At 45.8% G+C, this 21,362-nt stretch overlaps 1 protein-coding gene across 12 annotated transcripts in view; it reads left to right on the top strand.

The window, feature by feature from the left end:
- BMAL1 (basic helix-loop-helix ARNT like 1) overlaps positions 1 to 21,362 on the top strand; it is a 109,427-nt gene that overhangs the window by 46,570 nt on the left and 41,495 nt on the right. For 4 of the 12 annotated variants that reach the window (XM_009246565.4, XM_009246567.4, XM_009246564.4 and 1 more), the window contains exon 3: positions 1,786 to 1,840. The exons of the other annotated variants lie outside the window; for them this stretch is intronic. The gene's annotated coding sequence lies outside the window, so the exon portion shown is untranslated. The remainder of the gene's footprint in view (positions 1 to 1,785; positions 1,841 to 21,362) is intronic. 12 annotated transcript variants of the gene reach the window in all.

Raw genomic sequence — 21,362 nt, 5'->3', positions numbered from 1 at the left:
TATGATATGTTTGTTTGTCTTCTTATTTACTCTTTGTCTTACCCCACAAGAATATAAATCCATGAAGATGGGACCTGGTCTTATCTATTGCATTCAGCACTCTAGGGCCTAAAACAGAGCCTGGCACACAGTAGGTGATCCTGAAACACGAGGTGGGTGGATGGACAAATGACTGAGTTAATGCATGCCTGCATGCAAGCAAAGACTTTGGAGTTTATTTCATAGGCAGTGCAAATCTAGTAGACATCTTTCAGGAGGTGAGTGACGTGGTCAGCACTTTTATTTTAGAAAGCCAGCTGGTGGCAGTGTGGGGGCTGGACTGTAGGAGGGAGGCAGCAGAATTACTTTAGCGGCTGTTAAAATTGTCCAGGAAATTGATGCTGAGTGTTGTGCTAGAGCTGTGGGGATGGAGAAGAGGGGACAGATGACAGGACCTGAAGATCTTTGAGTGTCTTTGATTTCTATTGGGATAACTTGGTATAGTGATTCCTTTATAAGAAAAGCAGGAGGGGACGAGCTGGTCCAGGGAGAGACTGTTGACACTCTGTGGTGTTTTTCTCACCAAGCAAACCTAAGCCCTGGGATGCATGTTCTCTGTAGTGGCATTGGCTCTCTGGGGAGTGACTCTGCTGCTCTGCAGCCTCCCCTGTTCCATTTTTTAATAAGAGAATAGTCAAGATGGTGGTGTCAGTGAGTGGGAGTCTTCTTCCTGCAGATGGATCCATTGATCTTTGCATACTCTAAGCCACACTAAGTCATTGGTTCTTTTCTCGCAGTGGGTACATTTCACCATATTTGATTCTGATCTGACAAATGCTGCTTTTTTTCTTTTCTTTCTTTCTTTTTTTTTTTTTTTTTTGTTTAAAGAATACCGAGACTGTGCTCAAGTTCCAGGTGGGGTTTACAGATAACTGGGGTTCCAGCATCTCCCTTCTTACAAACACGAACAGGAGCCTTTGCCGTCCTTGGGTCTCAGGGAGGCAGACCGGCAGCAGGCACACATTCCTGGCCCAGGCGTAGCCATGCTGTCTGCTGCTGCCTTTTGAGACCTTTTGTGTGTGTGTGTGGGCTTGAATGATTCCTTCTTTCAAAAATTCAACCCTCTCCAAGTTTTGATGAAAAGCTTTTCATCTCTGAGTAAGCACATTATTTCCCATCTTGATGAGGTGTTTCCCCTCTGTGTCCCTGAGAGTATGTCATCCCAGCCTTTTAAATTTTATTGTATTTTTTTATTTTTTATTTTTTCATACTAGTCAAGTGCAATAGGGAGAAGCGGGGAAAGAGTAGAACAAGGGGCCGGGCACGGTGGCTCACGTCTATAATCCCAGCACTATGGGAAGCCAAGGTGGGTGGATCATGAGGTCAGGAGATTGATACCATCCTGGCCAACGTGGTGAAACCCTGTGTCTACTAAAAATACAAAAATTAGCTGGGCGTGGTGGCACACGCGTGTAGTCCCAGCTACTCGGGATTCTGAGGCAGGGCAATTGTTTGAACCCGGGAGGCAGAGGTTGCAGTCGAGCCGAGATCATGCCACCGCACTCCAGCCTGGCAACAGAGCAAGACTCTGTCTAAAAAAAAAAAAAAAGAGTAGAACAAGGAGTTTGATCTGCTACAGACTGAACTATCAATGGAGATAACTCACTACCTTCGGACCAGCCTCATCCCAGTCTTTTAAGCCTGGTCCAGAATTCCTAATCCTGCTTGTCAAGCCCTTCAAAGTGAAATGCTGTACCATCTGTATAGCTGGATGCTCACCTCTCACCTCTCCTCTCCCTTCCAAAGGTTCCGATGTCATAGGAATCTACGCTAGAGGGCTTCCTGTGTGCCGGGCACTGTGGTAAGCACTTCACATGCATTCTTTCTAATCCTTACCACTTTGGGGATGTAAGGATTATAATCTTCTTTCAAAGATGAGGAAGCTGAAGCTTGCCACTGCTTAGTAGTTAAGAGTATGGGCTTACAGCCAAACAGACCCTGGATTGATTCTCAACTAGCTGGGGACCTTGAGCATGCTACTTAATTTTTTTAACCTTTTTCCACATTTAGAAGATAAAGATAATATATAGAGAAATAATATAGAAGATTATATAGGTATTTTATATATATATATATCTTCTATATTATGAAGATAATTCAGAGTTATGATAAAAATTAAATGAAATGACCAGACATAGTGGCTCACTGTTGTTTTGTTATGTTTTTTTGAGACAGACTCTTGCTCTGTCACCCAGGCTGGAGTGCAGTGGTGCCATCTTGGCTCACTGCAAGCTCCGCTTCCCGGGTTCACGCCAGTCTCCTGCCTCAGCCTTCCGAGTAGCTGGGACTACAGGCGCCCGCCACCACGCCCGGCTAATTTTGTTGTATTTTTAGTAGAGACGGGGTTTCACCGTTAGCCAGGATGGTCTCGATCTCCTGACCTCGTGATCCACCTGCCTCAGCCTCCCAAAGTGCTGGGATTACAGGTGCGAGCCACTGCGCCCAGCCCATAGGGGTTCACTCTTGTAATCCCAGCACTTTGAAAGGCTGAGGTGGGAGGTCACTTGAGGCCAGGAATTCAAGGCCAGCCTGGGCAACATAGCAAGACCCCTTCTCTTTTATGAAAAAAAAATTAAGAAAAGTAAAAATTAAATGAAATAACATGTAATTTCCTAAGTACATTAAGTATGTGCCTACTATGTGCCAGACATTGTGCTGTCAGCAAATAATAGCTCATCGCAGCTGCTGTTATCATCATCATCTTCATCATCATCATCATCATCCCAAAGCCACAGATTGAGTCTGTATGTGAGGCCCTGCCTGGCTCCAAAGATTGTGTTTTTTTCTCCTGTGGCTCCCAAGTTCACCTGTCCCAAACTTTCTAGCCCCTAAGTTTGCTTCCTTGCGCTTTTCTGGTTGTGCCATTTGTCCCTGTCTGGGCAGTGGGCTCAAGCTAAGGCACAGCAGTTTTCCAGTCCCTTTGAGCTACTGACCTCTTTTCTGTCATTGACTGAACAGTTTCCGGTGGCTGGATCGTCTGTGTAAGAGCTTGGACAATTTTTTCTGATTGTTACTATCATCGTGTTTACTGTGAAAGGGCTTCCTGTGTAGTTGTTTGTGTTAGCAGCATTGTCTAAATGAAACAAGAGTGGCAACAGAAAGGGTTGGTGGGCAGTCCTAGTCTTTTGGGGTCACAGATCATTTTGTGAGTCTGAAGAAATTTATAGACCCTCTCAAAAAAATAAATGCACAAGGCAAATACAAGCCCAGCATTTTTCATGAGACATTTTCCCTGAAGTCTACCCAGGGATCCCAGTTAACAGTTTCTGATCTGGAAGGCTATGTGCTCTTTTGTCACTGTGCTGCTCCTCATTCACAGCCATGAAGGGTGTAATGTTTCTGCAGGATGTTTGTATTTAAGGGTTGTTGGGCAATTTGGCAACACTATACCTGTTTCATTGATACTATGTGCTATTTGCATTTATTTCCCGTATTTGAGATATGTATTCACACATGAGAACTGGCCTGGCCATTTTGATGAGATGTACCTGCTGATTTGCACATAAACTCAAGCCATGGCCTGCATCTAGAGGATAGACTGGAGAGGCTTTTTTTGGCCCAAAACATCAGACTAGTAGGAATTTTATTATGAGTTATAGACTAAAAAGGGGGATAAACTTAGCTTCAGCAGGGTTTAATATTCTCAATTCAGGGAGGTGTAAATCTCTACTTTTCATTTTAAACATTTTTGAAATTTCAGTCTTTAAAAAAATGCTTTTTTTTTTCCTTCCAAGTTTTAAGGTATGGGTTTGGGAGAAGGCGGATTCCAAACACTTTAACTCTTCGACCTCAGTCTTGCTTATGAGCCTCTCTTTGGAACATTTCCAGTGAACCGTGGAGCAAGCCTGCCACATCCAGCAGCTGTAGGCATGATGATCACTGGTGCCGATGGCCCCTCCACTCCCTGCCTGGCTTTTGAGGCCCCACAGAAAGAAAGGAACAGAATCCTTTCATAAAGAAGGCCCCAGAATCCTTTCTCCTGCTGTAGCTATGCTGCCAGTGTCCTCTGTAGATGGAAATGGAACTTGGATTTTGGGTGCCAGAACTGAATTCATCACAGATAAGATTAGTTGATATAAAGCTGTTTCTGATGAGCAGTTTTTCCTCCAGAGTTTTTCATTTTTGCTTTTTCTAAATTATACAAAATAATAGACACTCATTACAAAGGGAGGATCATAATGCTCCATACCTGGTTTTGAATTCCACTTCTATCACTTATTAGATGCAGCCCTGGGCAAAACACGCGCCCTCTCTGAGCCTTGATTTTTCTCATTGAATGGGAGATCTAATTATTTTACCTCATAATATTGCTGTAGGGATTGAAGGAGATTGGTATAAATAATGGTTTTCTGAGAGTCTGGTGTGTATTTGTTTTTTTTCAGTGAATATGAATTGAGTACCTACTAAGAGCCAGTCACTGTTCTGGTTGATAGGGAACCTGTCAAGAGCAAGATTAGAGAGGGTCTCCGCTCTCATGATGCTCACATTCTAATCAGAGGAGGCACAAGAACACAAGATCACTTCAGTTATTAAGAAATTAGAACCCGGGGTAGCATGAGAGTCACAGGAAGGACCCCTTTACATCGGATGGCCAGCAGAACCCTCCCTGAAGAGCTCAATGCTTTGTGACCCCCCAGGTCCCAAGTTTTCCAGGGCTCCTACTTTTAAAAACACTGCCCCTCCAGGTATATGGGTCTCAATTTTGAGTTTGGAAAATCTGACCACATATTAGTTCTCTTGTTCATTAATGGGCTTCCCATTTAGAGAGTGAGTTCCTGGGGCAGGAGCCATGTCACAGGACCTTTTGAAGGTCTCAGGGCCAATATGGACGACACTTCTCTTGAACACTCACCCAGTTGGGCTGACATGAAAACCTCATGGTGGGAGGTGGGGGGTGATTAGTTTCCAGCCAGAGCCATTTTGCTCCATTGCTGCTTTGAACATTCTGGTTTCTAAGGAGCTGGAAGTAGTTTCTCTCAGTGAGAATGTGGCACACTGTCATCTCCTGATTCTCTGCATGCAGTTCTTCAATGGCTTGTTGAGGCTGCGTGGAAACCCAGAGGCCGGGACAGTTCCAACTCACACACTGGCATTTGAACTGCAGAGCAGTAAGCCCTACACCTGACATAACTGCGTTGCCTTCTTGGGGTATGGTACAGATTTTTAAATGACCATTTCAGCCTGCTGGGCTGGGCAACGGTGATCCAAACTGATGAGTCAGGAAGCCACTGAACAGAAAGGCAGGCTGCATCTGACTCACCTGTCATGTCGATAGTTGACCTACTTTTGTTTGACCTTGATTTCCTCAGTGCAATTAAAGATGCTGTTGCGAGTGCACTTCTGCTACCTGATTTAAGTAAAGTCTAACATGTGACAGCTCAGGGTCTTAAATGCACACACGACTTAGGCAGACGGACAGATGGGTGAGTGGTTAGCCTTTCACTTACCTCTGAATTGTAATTCTATCACAAGGAAAGGGCTTAATTTCAGGAACACTGAGTAATTATTTGAGACTAGATACAATGCCAAAGCAGCAGGCCTCGATTCCTTGCTACAGGGCAGCTTAATCAGGAAATGGCCTAGATGGCCGCCTTTCAAGTAGGTCCTTGCAGTAGCTTGGCAACAGGCACAGGGTCATAATTGGAAGAATTTGGCTGTGAGTGTCTGTGGGTGTTTACAGTGCACTATAGGGCAGGGCTTCTCTTATTTATAGAATATTTTGAGCAACAAGCAGCAGAAGGCTGAAAAGCCACTAAAATCTCGATTTATTTTTAACAAATTCCATTTTTCTCCTCATCCCAGAAGGAGAACTGAGTTATTAAAAAACAGTTAAAAAATACATCATTGCAGAGCATGCCATATCTAATTATGGGGTTGCCAGCATCGGCCTGCAGCCACATTTCAAGGGCTTCGTAAATCAACCATCCATTCAATCTGTGAACTTATATGACTCCTGTTCTCCATTTAGATGTAGAGCAAAATTATTGGCAAGTGGGTGCTGATCAGAAAAAGTTCTTCCCTGTCTAAATTAGGAGATGGGAGGGATAAATATAGAATAGTATACTTATGTTCTCAAAAGGAGATAAAATCATTCTTCATTGTCCATTATACTTAGCTGCACAAACATCCATCCCATTGCACTAAATAGCCACTTTAGAGTTTTCACACATTGCAATGGCAGTTCTGTGCCACTCAAAGGCGCAGTATTGTGATATCTCGCTGAGCTTAACCCTGAGTGATTATTGCTCACATAGTCATGAAGAGACATAAACCCAGTGCTTTTTCGCCTGTGTTGTCATTGTGTACTAGAGCTACAAGATGGGCCTTCAGAGAGACACTAGTTTTAAGTATATCTCATTGTAGGTGGGGAAGCAAAGGCCTAGGCAATGGAGTGACTTGCCTAGGGTCCCATTAAGAGTCATGGCAGAAGTGGGCTGGGGCGGCAGTCTCTGTGCTTCTCTTGACAGTGCCCTGCTGTGCTCACTGGAGCTACTGTATTAAACAGATACCCTTCGGGGGTTCGCAGTCTTAGAAGACACAGGCACGAAGATGGCCAAACAATCACCCCATGCATAAGCAGACCAAGATATGTGTGTATAACAGATTCGTTGAGTAGTAGAAAAAATGAGAGTGGGGAATTTTGGAATCTATTTGGATAGCAAAGCAAAGGTAACATCAGTTGCTCTCTGACCCACTTGGGAAAAGCTTAGACATGCTATAAAGTTTTCTGATGGAAAAAGGTGCAGTACATTTGCCATGTGTTAGTGGGAAGGTAAGTATGATGCAGTGGTGGGTGGTAGGAGGCAGTGAAGATAAGTATTGCAACTTTGGAGGAGCCCTGGGAATGGATTGTTGAGGTGATTTCATAGGAATACCAAAGGGAGCATAGGACCAGGGCACAGGCCAGAGACAGGCAATCCCGAGTTCCCTGGAGTGCCCTGCCCTTTTCTGGGAAAGCAAGTGGGTGGCATGAGTGCTATGTTCCCAATGCTCTGGCCCCACCCCTGGTAGAAGAATCATAACTGATCATGGTGGGTTTTTTCTGACCCTCTGTATCTTTGAGTAGCATTCTGGTAGCCAATATCAGTGGACTGGTTCCAGCCTGTGTGGTGAACCTCTATCTCTTTCTTACCCCGGGCTGCATGTCAGGCACAGTGCCTGAGCTGGAGTGGGCTTTGGGGAGTTACTTCTCTTTCTGAGGCTGGAAGGGGCAGAGGGATGTAGGGAAACCTTTGCTAGGGAGGGCAAACTGTGAAAGCCTCTGGAGAAGTTAGCTGTTGGGTTACCAAAGGCCAGGGGTTTTAGAGGATGCGAGGAGGCCAGGCGGGGTTGGTCTGGGCCTAAACTAAGTCTGTAGTGGCCAGCATGGAGAGGAACAAGCGAGGGGGAGTGATTACGGATGAGGAAGACGTACTAGGATTTGGTTACAGACAGACAACCAACCAAAGAGTAAAAGATAGTGACATGCTGGGATGTGAACCACCTACTACAGAGAAGGTCAGAGGTGGGGAGGGAGGAATCGGGGCTGTGGGCAGATCCATCAGCTGGGATCCAAAGCTGAAGCCCTTGGGTTATTGAATCCATTCTTTCTGAGAAGAGATGGTTGATCTTCCTGCCCAGGGAGTTCCTAGCCAGACTGGACAGTGGTTCTCAAACATGGTGCCAGGTGTTGTCAGATAGCAAACAATTAATGTGTACACAGAATGTCCCCAAGGTCACCTACACATATTTGGTTTTCCTAATCTTTGATACCTACAGCCACTTACCTGCTTTCGAGTTCTCAGAGTTGAGAACATATAAATTTGTAGTAACAAGTGCACAAGAAATACTTGGAAAATGGCTGATGAGCTTTAGTTTGGAAATTTCATTTTTTTCTTGGATCTGGATTATAATTTCAGTACAAGCTAGCAATTTTTCTTGTTGGTAAAGTAGTTTCTAGTTTTAAAATTATTTCTATAGTTAATAAAGGTAACACTGTTTCATGATGGAGGCTGCCCCAGCTCTGAACCAATTTTCAAAAGGCAGATTCTCCTCTTTCTCTCTCTTACTTCTTGCTCTTGGACATTTCACTGTGTTCCAGCAACTTCTCCTGTGTGTGACTCGGCCAGGAGACTGACTTAAGTAAGATCCAGGTCAAGGGGTTGTGTGGGTGGGTGGGTCGGTGGTGAGGAGGTGCTGAAGAACACTAAAACCTTTGCCTGAGAGGAGGCTGGGAAGTAGCCCGTGAACTGGAATGACCCCAGGCTTCCTGTCACGGTCACAGCCCATGGAGTTGGCAGACTTGATCACTCTATATTGTGTGCCCCCAGATAATGGCATTAGTCATCGATACTGTCTTTTTTTTTTTCTTTGAGAGAGAGAGTCTCAGTCTGCCATCCAGGCTGGAGTGCAGTGGCGTGATCTCAGCTCATTGCAACCTCTGCCTGCTGGGTTCAAGTGATTCTCCTGCCTCAGTCTCCCAAGTAGCTGGGATTACAGGTACATGCCACCACACCCAGCTAATTTTTGGATTTTTAGTAGAGACGGGGTTTTGCCGTGTTGGCCAGGCTGGTCTCGAACTCCTGACCTCGGGTGATCTGCTCGCCTCGGCCTCCCAAAATGCTGGGATTACAGGCATGAGCCACTGCGCCCAGCCAATACTGTCTTTAAATTGTCCAAAGTAAGAAAATGTTGATAGCTTGTTGTCACAGCCCTGTCATTTTACACATTCCCTGAATTACTGTCTGGCACCAGCAGCTGTTCCAGAAACACTTTTTGGTTCTTTGAGCCATTACTGGTCATTCCTGTCACCACTGCCACCACCAGATGTGGTTCTGAGAGCATTAAGTAAAAGTTTTGAAGGTTGTGTATGTTAAGACTGGTGCAAAGTCCATCCTCCTTCCTTCAGGCTGATCAGCCACACCCTAGCTATCAGCAATTATTTACTCATTTTCAAAGTGACAGAATGGTCCAGTGGGCAGGGGTATAAGGGGTCACTTCCTCTAGCCACCCACCAGTGCAGGAGGATCCCATCTGCACAGTGGCTGCCCATGACAGGCAGTCCCCTAGCCCCACTTGGACATCTCCGCACCAGGCATCCTGCTCCCGCTTTATGGACATCTTTGGCTCTTAAAAATCCTCCTTTATTCTGACCCCAGATCTGCCTTTTGGCAGTGTTTCCTTAGTGACCTAGTTCTGCTTTTTGTAGCAACACAGAACAAAGGTCGGTAGGCATGGCACAATTCCAGCTTAGAAGTTTGAAGGTAGTGCTCATGGACCCACATCCTTTCCCTCTCCACCCACTCTATCTCCCTCCACAAGGTTTATGTTCTCTAGTGCCTTCAGTCATTCTTTCTATGGCATGGCAGTCAGTATTAATCCCAGTAAAGGTAACATGTATCCAGAGAGTGCTTGCCGTGGGCCAGGCACTGTTCTAAGCTCCATACGTGATTTGTCTTATTTATGACTCAAAATCACCATATGAGGTGAGCCCTGTCATCATCCTCATTTTACCAATGAGGCAACTAAGGAACAAGGGCTCACATCTTGTCCCGAGCCATGCAGTCAAGCAGCAGAGCAGAGATTTGGGGCTAGGCAGTGTGACTCCAGAGCCCGTGCTCTTAGTTGTCGTGCAAGACTATCTTACAGCCTTTCCTGCATAGTGCTAAAAATAAACCCATGGCGCACTAGACTTGGGGTGGCCCTGCTTTAACTTATTTTGCAAGAAATCATTAGACAGGAGCCTTAGTTGAACCATTTTTTATGAAACCTTCAGAGTTTGTTTTGACAGAACAGACTGCAGGGCAGAGGCATCTGCACTGTCCCCAACAAATGGGTTCTTCCTGTAGCTCTGCCAGGCCCCACAGGGTTCATGAAATGGTAGCTTTAGATCAAGATGACAAATACAGGGCTCTTGATGTTTTTTTTTTTTTCCTGAACATGGTGCCTGAGCAATAGGTTTCTTGTTTAAAGTGCTTAGTCATGGTTTTACGGCCAGAAAGTAGAAGGAGAGAGGTACCTAAGAATTGTAAAACTGGGTCATCTCTTCAAGTGCCTAATCCAATATTCAGTCTCAGAGAACAACTCCAGCAGTTACGGGGGTGGAAGGATGTGATGACCACCTACCCTCCAAAACTGGGATGTAGGTGCCAAATACACATTCTCCTGAAATGATCCCTGGTGCCTCTAGCCAGGCGTTTCCAGGAGTCTAGAGAAAGATGGCCCATGACTTCATCCAGAGTCTTTGCTTCCTGTGCTCTGGGATGCCTGGGCTTTTCTGGCCACAGCCATACACTGACAGGGCCAGAAGGGCTGAGATGCTGGGATTGAACCATCTTTCACTTTGTGAGTTGCTTTCCAGATAGCACGCATTCCGGTCACTATTTTCCAGAGATTTAAGCAGCAAAGTGAGGGACCCTCGGGCATCGACTCAGAGACCTGGAGGGGAGCAGCTTGAAGCAATGTAAAAAGCACTGGATAAAATCTGGTTCTACCAAAAATAGGGCTATGAGAGTTACCTCACCTCCCTGAAAGGTAATATCTTTATCTGAAAAATGGGGATGATAATACTACTAACCCGGAAGATTGACAGGAGGATTAGATGAGATTCTGCATGGACATAACAGTCCTTGGCATGGTATCTAGCAGTGAAGAAACATAAATATGAGAATAATAACTTCCTTCTTCCTCTGCTGTCTATTCCTTCTGTTATTCTAGTCCTGTCTGCTGTTGGGTTTTGTCTGTTGTTTTGGGTAAATAGCTAACCTCTCTGCCTCTTTTTGTCTGTAGAAATGCTACTGGTTCTGAATGGGTACTTCGCGCCCTCTATAGGACATCGTGGGAATGTGTGTGGGTGATCTGGATGTCACAGTGACCCAGACAAGGCTTTTACTGGGGGAAGAGGGGAAGGCAGGGGTGCTAGATATAATGCTTGGGGAACAAAAGATTGCCCAACATCTGCATAGCTGCCTAATGCTCAGTGCATTCTTGTAGGCAAAACCCTGCTTAAAATTATCTGGGCCTGGAATCTGACTCCAATTAACACACGAACACAATAATTTTTGCATGTTTTTAATATATACTGAATTTTCTGCGAACACAGCTACCAAGTATATAAGATTTACCTATTTGTTATGAATAGGTGCAAGCATTTCATATGTCTTTCATGATGTTTTCTGGTGTAGCGGTGCCCCAATACTTACATATTGATTTACATGTTGTCTTATTTTTAACTATATTTCCTTTCTTCTTTGTATTACAGTTAGGGCATTATATTGATTATTTTTGGAATTATAAGTGTTTCAAGGTTATATTATTTACAGATTTCAAGAGAGCTAAAGACATATTTAAAATATTTTTATTGCATTTTTGACAATATGAAAGAGCAAGAGAGAGAGAGAGTGTGTGCGTGCATGCACATGCTTACAAATTAGCTAGAAAAATCCTAAGACAGACTTTAAATGAAAAGAAATGGTTTCATATCTCTTAGAAATGTCCTTTTACATAAGGATATGTAGTAGAAGTCCAAATTTTTAACTGCATTCATTGTCAGAGAAATGAGGTGTTTTGATGTTTCCCCTGTCCGTTTTAGAAAATATATAATCCTAAAATAGCCTGAAACAGTTTCCATTGTCATATTTTTTCATTTTTGCAATCTCTATTTTTTTTCACTCCTCCCACCTGTACATATATATATTTAAAAACGTCCCCATATAGACTTTTAAAGAAAGAAAAGCCAGCCAGGCTTCCCACTCTTTACTAAGTTTGTTTTGATTGTTTTGTGGCCTCTACCTGCACCTCGGCCTGAGTCAGACTGACTCTGGGAGCTGTGGGCAGGTCCAAGGGAAAGTCAAGGAGGTAATGAGGCTTCTCATGGGGGCAACTTGTAGGCCAAGTTGGGTGGGTGAAGTCAGTCTACCAGGAGCTTCCTGCCTCGAGCCTGGGCCTCTACCTGTCCTGAAACCTGAGGGCTCTCCAGTTGGACCACGAGGGTCTGACATCCAGGAGGATCCCCAGGAGAGAGCAACCATCACTAGGGAACATGCTGCCCAGCACTGACTGTACTGAGCAGCAATGTTGTGTGCCTGTTGGGTTGATGCCATGGATAGCCAGGTGTTCAGAACTGAACACGACACCTAAAAGGCAAACACGAACTGTGAATGTGCCAGTGTCAGATGCTGCCTTGGTGGTCATGTGTGGGCTGGCAGTAAGCTTTTGGTCCCTTAACACTCGCTGTGTTGGAAATTTCCCAAGGCTTTCATCTAGGGTAGCTGGTGTGTGATTTCCCTGTCTTTTGTTATTCCTATCTGGAAACTAGTTGAAGTCTTTTCTATGATGTTGATATAGTTACAGAAAATCTGAATACTTACTACTAAGTTTTATAGTTCTGCTTAGTTCAAAGTAACACAACCTCATACAAGAAAGTTTGAAACAGGTAGAGAAATTGAAAGATGAAAATCACTACCCATTATCTCAGCCCACAAAGACAGCTACTATCAGCATTTTGGTTTATTTCCTTTCAGTCCTTTCTGTGTTTATGAAATTTTATTATATAAATAATTCATGTCCAATATAGAAAAAGATGGAAAATTGAGAAATTATAATGTTAAAACAAAAATAACCCATCTCACCAGTTGGAGATGTCTTAATATTCTGGTGAATTTTTTTCTTGTCTTTTTTCTATAGACACATAAGAAGATTGGGAAATATTGTGTATATGCATTTGTATCCTTTTTCACCAATGTATATCAATGTATATCAGTTCACTAATGAATACTAATTAAATGAAAATTTATTAAATGTATATCTATTTATATCTATTGATATATTAACAGATACCAGTGCATATCTATTAAAAGAGTACTATGTAAGAGATGATATTCTTAAACATAAAATTTAATTTAGACATGAAATTACTTTGTCAAAAGATATATCAGTTTATATTCAGATATACAGTGTACTGACCTGCCCATTTACCACATCTTCACTAATACTGGTATTATCTTCAAATAGAATCTTTGCTAATATTAGCAGTGAAATTGGCATATTATCTATTAAATTTTGACTGTTATGAGATTGAGCATGTTTTTATATACTTACTGGTCTTTGTGTTTCATCTTTTGGGGTTTCCTATTCATATTCTCTGCTTAGTTTTCCACTGAGGTATTTGCCTTTTTATTGATTTATAGGAGATTTTGTTTTGTTTTAACTCAGAAAAGGTAGTATTGCTTCAGTTGTCACAGAGCTTTGGAGTCAGACAGAGCTGGGTTTGAACCTTAGCTTTCCTACTTGTGAGCTGAGGGATTTCAGGCAATTTATCTGACCCCTCTCGGAATTAATTAGTTCTTCTTTGAGAACTAAACGAAACAACACTGACTAGCATGGAAAAAAGCCTGGTGTGTGGTTTCTGCCACTAGTTTTTGTGTTGTTATTTTTGTTGTGATTCCTGCACTGAGTATTTTCTCAGAAAAATGACCTTGAGCTGTACGACTCATGCCTATTCAGACCCACAGACACATGATACTCACTATATCCAAAGCTCAGAAAAATGAAACTGAAATCACTGAAGTTTGTGGGTTTTTTTTAAAATTCTTCTTGCCAGAAGGAGACAAATGAAGGAAAAAAAACAAGCCGATTTCATTTTCATTAAGAGGAACTTATAGAGTTATTTCTGGGGTCAGGCAGGATACATTCAGACCAACATTTTAGATCTAGGGCTGGGAAGATCCCGAGACTCGTTATAGATTACATCATCTTCCTCCAAGTGCGCTTGCCAGGCAAATGGACAAGTGCATTTTAGAAAGGCTTTCAGTTGTTCACGTTTAAACAGAAAGGATCACCTGGCTAACTTTTAGTTAACCCATTGAACAGATGTGCCATTCCCCCAGCCCACTGGTTATTCACGTCCTTGTTACTGGTTTTTGACATCCTTGCACGGTAGGTGGGAGGAGGGATGGGTATGAGCCTGCCCTGCTCTCTTTCTCCTACTTGGGACAGAGCTGTTGCTTTTATTTGCTGAGTCACTGAAGCAACAGAGCATGTGCAGAGTCCCAGCCCGGAGGTGGGCATATCTGGGTTCCAGTCCCTACTCTAGCCCTTCTCAGCCGTGTGATCTTGGACAAGTTGCCTTACCTCTCTGAGCCTCAGTGTCATCTTCTATGTGATGTCGATGCCTCCCCCAAAAGGTCGTTATGAGGACCGAAGGAGACATGTCAGGGCAGGAACCATCCTAGGCACGTGTTTGATGCTCAGTAAATGGGACCTGGTCAGTGTTCAGGGTGGTGGGGGTGGCAGGTGACTGCTCTGTTTCACCTCCACTCACAGCAGCAGGGCCTGTGGTGTCACCTAGACATCTCATAGGCATCCCACACTGAACATGTCCCAAACCAGCAACTCCTCCCTGGATGGGTGGATGGCGTACAGGGACCTCTTCCTCCAGCTGTCACACGGGGCATGTACCTGGCAAGTGGCTTTGCAGTCCTAGTTACCCCCTTGGCTGGGGGCCTTTGTGCAGTTCGTGGACTGGGAGTCACCCCCATGTCTAGACCGTCAGGAAACCCATTGGCTGTTCCTTTAGAGCACACCAAGAATCAACTTCTCAGAACATAGCAAGAGTTGACTTTTTGTCACCCCGCCATGGCCACTCAGACTGACTCCTCTTACACCTCACATCCCATTGATCAGCACAGCCCCTGGAAATATGTCTAGAATCCAGCTGCTTCTCATCAGCCCCACGCCTAATACCGAGGGCTGAGTCACAGCATCTCTTCCCCGGACTGTTGTAGCTGTCTCCTAACTCAGCTTCCTGCCCTGCTTTTACACACACACACACACACACACACACACACAGTATCTTCTCACCACTGCAGCCAGACTTAAAACCTAAGAGGGATCATGTCACTCCCCATTTTACTCAGAGTCAAGGCCAAGATCCTTACTGGGGTCTGCAGGCCCCCACACCTGGCCCTCTGACTGCACCCCTACCTTCCTTAGCTGTCTCCTCTCCCTAGCACGCCCCAGGTTGCTGGTCCCCTAGCACTGGGCAGCTCCTTGCAGCTCTGTTCACCAGCCGTCTTCTGCCTGGAACACATCTGTCACCTCTCACCTCCTCCTGTCCAGCCTCCTTGGGGCCTTTCTAACTGCCTCCCTCCTGTGGTCTGCCTCCTCCCCATCTCTGACTTTCCTCCCGAGCACTTACTGCCATCCAGCACCCGACATAACTGACTTGTTTCGTTTGCTTGCCTTCCTCACCAGGAGGTGTACCAGATAAGGACAAGGATTTTTGTATCCCTACCCCCATCCGCAGCACTGCCATGGAGAACAGTGCCTGGCACTTGGATGCCCTCAGTAAATATTTGTTGAGAGATTAATGAGTGATCGTGGGCCAGCACACCAACAGTGTCTTCGTTATTACAAAATTGTCCCGAATTGAAATTTGGCTACTACAAGCAGTTTGTGGTGGAAATTTACTCAAATTACCAGTTCTTTCACTGAAGAAATTACCTGGCATATGTGGGTTCTCAATAAACTGTGTTGGATTGCCTCAAGGCTTTGGGGCAGTGGTAGCCGTCTGAGGCCTCCTTGCCAGTCAGCCAAACCCTGTGCTGGGTGGGACATAAGAGATGCCCCCAGCATCCTTAGCTGATGCTACTATGTCACCCCAGAATCCCTGGGGCAGCCCACCCCTCAGCAGCAGCTGTCACCCTGCTGGGTTCCGCTTTTCCTCCTGTGGGCTTCGTCTCCCTAAGGAAATCATTGTCCTTGCTTTCTACATCTTATCTCCCTGAGCAACTCCAAAATTCTGTTATTCATATCCCACTGACCTTTCTCATTGTCCTAGTCCAAGCTTCTCACAGGAGGAGTTGTCTCTCTGTTTTATATTAAAACAAAGCGGTTGGACTCTTAAAACTCTATTCACTTTTCAGATTCTTTTGAGTCCTCAATGCTTCCTGCTATAAAATGCTGCCCTCTGGAATGCCTTCCAGACCCACCCCCAGGATGCCTGTAGCCTTCCCTGCAGCCACTCTCCTCGACTCCCTCCTCGTTCCCAGGGGTCACTGTCCTGGATCTCTCCAGCTTTAAGTTCCTTCATGTCCTCTTGCCACCCCTGCTCTCACCATCTCTGAGTTCCTGCATCCCCAAGATTTCAGCCTGAGTTTGCATCTCCTGACATCACTTTTCCCAGCCTTCTCCCTTTTCAATGAGCACGAGGCCATCCACTTCCATGGCCATAGTGGACGCCACTGAGCATGCTAGGTGTTTTCTTATATTCAACTCATTTGGTCTGCACAACAACCCAGTGCGGGGAATCCACCCCCTTTTACAGATGAGGCATCTCTATCTCCTGGAGGTCACCTAACTTGCCTAGGACATGCAGCTAGTAAGTGGCAGGGCTGGGATTGGAACCCGAGAGGCCGCGCCCTGACCACCATTCTGCGCTGCCTCTCCTCAGGCACCCAGAATCCCCCCATTCGATTGTCAAAACCCACCTTGTCCACCCTCAGCCTCTTCTTCTGCTGCCACTTGCTTCCTCTTCTGCCAGGAAGGTCTCACACCTGGCCGGCCTGCTCTGGAGACATGCCCACTACCTGGCCTTGCCAGGAGGCTCGGATGCCCTGCAGGCTTCCTGCCCCACGGATCCCTTCCTGCCTGTCTTGGGGTCCCACCACCCCGCTTTGTAGTTGGCCTTGCTCTTTACTATGGTGAAAGGTGCAGGCCATTCCATCCAAGGTCCTATAATATTCCTTTTCTCTGCTGTTGAATGTTCTTCCCATTCCCCCCACATTCTCAAAGAAGGCATGTGGCTTTCTTCTCTGTATCTTGGCCCGCCCTGAGTCCAGCCCCTGCTGCCTGGCCCAGCCTGTCTTGTTGGCATCCCCTAAGCCCTAGCCAGAAACACAAGCACCTTTCAGATGCTCCATCCTAACTCCACCCTCCCTCACACTGGCTTCTCTCCCTTTGCCACCACATAACAGCAGTGCATTCTTTTGTTTCCTTTAGAACAAGATGCAGATGTTTTCCAGAATTTTCTTCAACTTCAGGCAGTAAGTTTTTTGGTGAAAGGAGTGTTACTCCCTGAGTCTGTAGAACCAGGCTCTCTCCTCTTATTCTGTAGCAATTAAAGACAAAGACAGGCAAGAAAACAATGAAAAGAAACAGGAGCCAGGCTGATGCGCCTTCATTTAGCTGGTCCTTGAGCATGACTCATTGATCCTTCTTGCTTTCATCAGGGATTGCACCCTGTGCCCTCTTTGAATGCAGGGGCGTGTCGAGGCCAAGGGTCAGGAAGAGAGCTTTGGCCTCGCCAGCCTGGTCCCCAGAGTGGAAGTGGCAGGGCAGGAGCAGGGCAGACAGAGCACATATCGCCCCCAGCCTTGCCCCCAGATGTTGAGTGCTGGGTGCCGGGATGCAGAGGGGAACAAGGCCTGGACCCTGCCTGGGGAGAGGCAGCACCTGGGAGCTCTTTGTGGCTTGAGATCCCATGTTATCCTCCAGGTAAAGCAGAGCATCTCTGGGGTCTAGGCTGGGGGAAAACTCTTGCAAAAAATTCCTGGTTCTGGAACAGAATGCATGGGGTCTGCGTGAGGGGCAGAGGACAGTGCCAGGCCAGTGAGCACACACTGGGCAAAGGAAGTGGCCAGAGACCATTCATAAGAAAAAGTGGGACATGAACCTCAGAGCCTGGGCTGCTTTCAGAGGAGCCAAGAGGCTGGGAAATAAGCATCTTCTGGTGAGGAAATCAGCAGGGGGAGGGGAGGATCACACAGGAGGGGACTCTTAATCCTGAATGGCCTTGCAGAGCATGGTTCCCCTAGTGTGCCCTATGGAACCCTTGGCTGTTAGATGTGAGGTGATAAATGGTGTGTGGATGCATACACTTAGGACTCAGACTCCGCTGCCCTTAGACTTTCACCCTCCACAGGGCCATGTTTAAAGGTCCAAGAAGCCCTGCAGAAGAAAAACCTAACTATTGAACCAGCATTCCCTATATGTATTTGGCCCCTGATTTTTTCCCCCAGATAACATTATTACAATCCTATGGGATTAGTGTTCCATGGCAGAACTTTGGGAAGTACTTTCTGAAGAATTTGTAAATCCCTGCACCCTCTGGACTGTGCCCATTTCTTAGTTTGCATGGAGGCTGTGCTGTACAGTGGAAGGAGTATGGGCTTTAGATGGGACTGGCCTGTGTTTAAATCTGCCTTCCCATTATACAAAATCTCTGATCTCGATCAAGTTACTTACCCTCTCAAACTTAGTTTCCTTATCTGTAAGACAGGGGATGAAACATTAGCTAGTTGTCTTATGAGGCTGTTGTGATGGTTAATGGGAAGATAATAATGACACTTACAGAGGGCTTGTTATGCTCCAGACACCATTCTGAGCACTTTATATATCTCACTTACTCTTCACCACAACTGTGAGGCAGGTAATGTTATCCTTATCCTACAGGTCAGGTCAGGAGACCAATGACACACATACAGGCTAAATGTTGTGCCCAACATCACACAGCTGGTAAATGTGGGACCTAAGATTGAACACTAGGCACTCATACATGATGGGGTCAGGATTTGAAACTTGACCGTCATCTCCCATCAGACAGCATGCTCTGAATCACTATGTTCTAAAGGGTCTAGAGCAGTAAAAGCACTAAGTGGTATCAGTTCCCTTTTCAGATGGTTCGTGGATATGTTAAGGGGATTCATGGTTCCTGGGACTCCAAGTCATTCTGCAGTCATTATAATCAACCCTGTTGAAAGAGTAATCTCCTCGATCTGCTTGCCCACCCAGATACTCCCATTGTGACCATTTCGTTTGCTCTGCTTCCTCATCCTGGGCCACTTCAATTTGGGCGGCTGCTCAGCAGTTAGGTGGAGTCGGGCCACTTTCCACAGCCATGTCATTTGTGGCCTGTGCCTCCACATCCAGGACCAAGAGTCCCCCTAGGATGCCCAGTGAGTTGGTAGCTTATTCTCTTTCTACACCTCAGTGATGGACTTGGCAAAGGGTTAAGAAGACATCCCTTTTATCATTCAGCAAACTGAGTGCCTTTACTGAGCTAGGTGCATGCCCTGGGGGAACTAGCCCTGTTTGGTGACTTAGTTAGACCTCTGAATCCCTCTACCAACCCTCAGTAGCTGCCTGGGAGACTGGGATTCTGTGGACTCTCCTCTATCAATGACATTGGGGGTCTTTTCCACAAAGACCAGCCTTGTTTTGATTGACAAAGTGCCTCAGATTTACAAATCTTACCCCTTGCGGGATCCTCTCAACTGATCAAGCCCCATAGCTCCAAATGCCGTCTCCTTGATTGATGTTTAATTTGGGGATCCACAAGCATCTAGAGCTACCTGTTGAATTTGGGTACCCAAGGGCCACAAATGGGCCCCCCTCACACCCCGACCCCTGACAACCAGCACCTTTGAGACTGAAGTACCACTGCATATACTGCTGTCCTCTGCTAAGGGCATTCTCCCTATCAGCCAGGCCACCCGGCAAACCCCTGCAACACCTCATAAGACCTCTTCGCTGGTCTCATCTCCTTTTATTAACACCTCCTCAGCACCCCTCCACACACACCCAAGCCCACAAGCAAATCATTTTTTCGTCTGTTCTGTTCTTGTACCTTACCTGTGCCCCACCACTACAAAAAAAGCACACCTTCCTCAAGACACTTGACTGCCACCTGCTGGAGAGTTGTCATCATGGCTCAACAAATATCTGCCACTTCTAAACCCCCAGGCACTTCTGGAGTAGGGCAGTGCATTGCTTATACAGCTGTAAACATGGCCTGCCTGTTGAATTGGTCATGCTGTCATGTACTTATTAAAACACTTGTCTCTCTAGCTGGACTGAGGACATCTTGAACATAAGGACTGCTGATTTCTGTCTTCATCCGGATTGTGGCTTCTGCTAGGGGCTAGAGAAATGCTTATTGAATGATCCTTGTGCAAACACCTGTTACCTTAGGTTCAGGGCATCTGCTGTCATTCAGTGAAGGTTTTCTAAATCTATCTGTTGCAAAGCAAGGCTCCCCACAGGGTGTCAGAGTAACCATAGAGGTCGGACAGGACTTGCAGTGGGGACAGGGCCCCATCAGCCTCTCACCTCTGCTCAGAGGCACCACCCTCTGAACAGATCAGAGCATAAACAGGTCAGAGCAATTCAGCATTCATTCCCTCTACAGACATCAGGGCAGGCACCATGTAGTGGAGAGTGGGGCCAGGGGCCATCTGCCATGGCTGTTTGGGCTGGGGAAGGAGAGCAGTACTTCTGGAGCATGTGCTGTGCTCAGGGCCAGCTCCCTGTAGGTAGGTTGTGGGAATGCAGAGGTGGCAACTCAAGCACCCCTGCTGAGGATTCAGAGTTTTGTGGAGAAGTAGATCAGTAAGCACATGGATACCAGATAGGGTCGTCAAGGATGTTGATTCACTATTGTCCCTATTTTCCTAAGCTCGCCACATCGTGGAAGGCTGCTACCCAAGTGACATTCTGGGGCTTCACCAAGTGTTTTAACAGAGCTCCACCCAGCTGTCACACTAGGGGTAACACTGTGGGCCAAAAGGAGAGGCAGGCCTTCCCTGGGGTCCCATTTTAAAAAGAGGGAAGTCCTCTGTTCTTTTACAACACTTGTTTTCCCCAAGCCATTCAGCATAGTATTACTTAGGTCCCATAGAGAGAACCTTCCAACAGATAGCTCTCCTTGCTCAGGCCTGTCCTGATGAACTCCCTGATATACTTCCAGATGTTAAAAGAGTGAGAGCTGAGCATTTCCCTCTCTGCCTTGGCTGCCAGGAAGCTCAGAGGTAACTTGTTTGCTCAGTTCCTGTAGCTTTCCTGACCCAGGATTTCTTTCTCTTATAAATTCTCCTTGTTCCTTTTCCAGGAATGCTTGCTTTTTATGTTTTGTTTGTTTGTGTTGCTTTTGTCTCTGTATTATACTTTGGGGGGTGGTTTTTGGAGGCAGGATTGGCAGCAGCATGGTAGTTAGAAGCACCAGCAGTAAAGCTGGACACACCTGGGTTTCATCCCCACTTGCTAGCTGTGTCATTTTAAGTAAGATAAGTTGCCTCTTCAGTTCTTGGTTCCTCGCCTTGAAAATTGGGATAATGATCATAATGAATGGATAGGTTATTGTGAAGATTAAACTTGTTTATTGTAAATGCATTGTTTCCTGTTTCTGCTCTTGGATCAGGCTTGATCTGTGGCTGCAGAATCCTAGTCTTAATTTCCTTCTTCCTGCCTGTGTCTGTCAGCATATGATGAGTTGTACAATAGTAGTGACTAGGGGACCAACCATCCCAGTTTGTCTGGGACAGAGGGGTTTCCTGGGATGCAGGACTTTC

Source organism: Pongo abelii, chromosome 9 (genome assembly GCF_028885655.2).
Source record: "Pongo abelii isolate AG06213 chromosome 9, NHGRI_mPonAbe1-v2.0_pri, whole genome shotgun sequence".
Classification (NCBI taxonomy): domain Eukaryota; kingdom Metazoa; phylum Chordata; class Mammalia; order Primates; family Hominidae; genus Pongo; species Pongo abelii.
The sequence above is the reverse complement of the archived record's forward strand: the minus strand, read 5'-3'. Positions and strand labels throughout refer to the sequence as shown.